The sequence below is a fragment of the Zerene cesonia genome, chromosome 17 (genome assembly GCF_012273895.1).
Source record: "Zerene cesonia ecotype Mississippi chromosome 17, Zerene_cesonia_1.1, whole genome shotgun sequence".
NCBI classification, from domain to species: Eukaryota; Metazoa; Arthropoda; class Insecta; order Lepidoptera; family Pieridae; genus Zerene; species Zerene cesonia.
In genome coordinates, this window is record NC_052118.1 from 1,627,625 (window position 1) to 1,630,071 (window position 2,447).

At 32.5% G+C, this 2,447-nt stretch overlaps 1 long non-coding RNA gene across 1 annotated transcript; it reads right to left on the minus strand.

Annotated features, from left to right (window-relative positions):
• Nucleotides 1-557: 557 nt before the first annotated feature.
• On the minus strand, nt 558-2,024 carry LOC119833626. The gene is made up of 2 exons (XR_005287965.1): nt 1,856-2,024; nt 558-851 (listed from the first exon to the last, which is right to left on the minus strand). It is a non-coding gene; the product is annotated as an uncharacterized LOC119833626 (long non-coding RNA).
• Between the last annotated feature and the right edge of the window lie 423 nt (nt 2,025-2,447).

Below are 2,447 nucleotides of genomic sequence, written 5' to 3' on the forward strand. Positions count from 1 at the left end.
ATAAATTTTGCTTCAACCTTAATCTATATATAATTTTGTTCAGAGACTTCTTGTATATACTGTGTTAAATGAGGCTTTCTTCAGTCCCTTCTATGTTCATTATAAGATACTTATTTAGTTTCTAATAGAATTTGCTTTTTTATTTATATCGGCCGATCCAGCATGTGTATTTTTATATCTTTGATATTGTATTTTAGCTGGGCGGTTATGGCATAGCGAGTTGAGTATTGAACGACAAATAAACTTCAAGTATTGGAAATTTGGACATTACATGTTTTGCAATAGAAGTACACAATAGAGCGGACACCAAACGAATTTAAGAGTTCATTCAACATATTTATTTAATAGCTGATTGATTCTAATAAAAATCGAAAATAATTATAGGAAAGGAGGAATTACTGAGCTATAGGAAAGGAAGATGTCAGATATTTTCTTTTGACTCGTTTTCGACCCGGTGTTAGTTTATTGCTATATTTTATTTAGACTTAAAGAGCTTTTAAAAAAAGGCTAGTTGAAATGATGGAAGAAAGAGTCTTCTAAATAAAAGTCGATAATATTGTATAATTAAAATAATGAAATGTGTATAATTTTACTATTATTTGGATTGAAGGTTACAAATTGTGGGATAAATTTGTGTCGGCATCCAAAATTAAAGACGTGACTGTCGTCGAAATATTTTTCATTTATAATAATACGTACGATAGTCATTGCTTCTCACTTAAAATTATCCAATGAGCCAGGACCACTCGTAAAGCGGCCATCTGGTATATTAAAATCTTCTTCAGTTGGTATGTGATACTTTACTGTATATTTATCTAGACCAGTAGGTTCGACTGCCATAAAAGTTATACCTGAAAAATATGCCTTTCACTGTATTAGTTCATCTTAATAGGTCATAATAAATACACACTTTTTTTTCTGTCCTTTAACCGTTTCTTAAAGGAAACCATTATTTAGAAAAATATTAAATCATTTAAGTGACAGATTTTCTAAGACGTAGGTAAATAAATAGCTCGCACCGGAGAAGTATCACACCCTCACAGAAAACCGGCGTGAAATAGTGGCATGCCACTGTGTTTCGTATGGCGAGTGGGGAGCCGGAGGCCCGTTTCCTTATCCTCACCCGTCCCAGTCCATTCCTTATTTCCTGTCGTTAATCCTTTCCTTTTCCCTTACCCTATAAAAGCGGGCAGCGCATTCGCAGGGGCACTACCTTTGCGAATGTTCATGAGCGGTGATGATCGCTTACCATCAGGTGACTTTTAACCCGGTTCTGTCACCAGGTTGGGAGTCTTGGACACATTAGATTATACACAAATGAATTGGTGCTTGTAGTTCAGTACCATTGCAATACTATTGCTCTTCATCTCAGTATCTGGAGTTGGTAAGTGTTTCTATGAAACGTGGGTAAAAATAGATGATGTGACAGCCGGCATGGCAATAACACTTTAATGGTATGTGAGAACTAACCGCGCAGTTAGTGTAATTAACTCACGTTATTTTGTACTATTTTCACGATTTACCCTGTATTTGTTTATATTTATAGTTTATGTAGATGTAGATTTTTGGTAGATACTGGCTCAAGAGAACGAAAAGATTATATAAAGACAACTACAATTCTAGAACAGAGAAGGTTGATTGGCAGAATCCGTCCTCAGTGGAATCGGGAGTTGCCATTAAATAAAAAAGAAAAGAAGGTTTCCTATACAAGAGTGTATATTACCTAGAAACACCAATAGACACTATGTATTTTACTCTAATTATAATTCGTTTGATTTTAAGAAAATGAGAAACAGATATGTAAAAAAATTTTAAACGATTAAGCTAATAAAAACATAAAAAAACACGAACTAACCTTCACTGGTATCAAAATATATGACTTGAAATGTAATTAAAATCGCGAAGAGGCTCATAAAAGACATCGTACAAGTGTGGCTTCTTCAAACCTACGCAACTAATACACTAGATCTAGTGTAAGTTTTATTTTACATTCGTTTTAAATAGAGATAAGAAGGGAAGCGGATAGCTACAATTAAAAATTCATGATAACCCTTTTTTACATTTAAAAAAATCGTGTTGGGCTAAATACCGAACATTTTCCGATAGTGGCTTCTTTTTACAAAAAAAAATTAACACATAAAAAAAAATTAAAAAATGATATCAAAGATTCAATCCAACCCAGTAAAGTTCAGGGATATAATAATATGTTTTAGAGGAACTTAGATCATAAAATTGATTTCATACCTATAGCGGATTGTTCTATATTTAAATGTCACACAAAGATGAAGAAAATTCTGTTTGAATATTTTCGATCATCGTGACTTCTGTGATTATTTTCAATTTTTTAATAATCATGCATGTAATAGAAAACATGACACGTAAATGAATTGATTGACATTTTCAAGTACGTTAAAAAATAAAGTTTTTATTATTATTACCAGTCACAG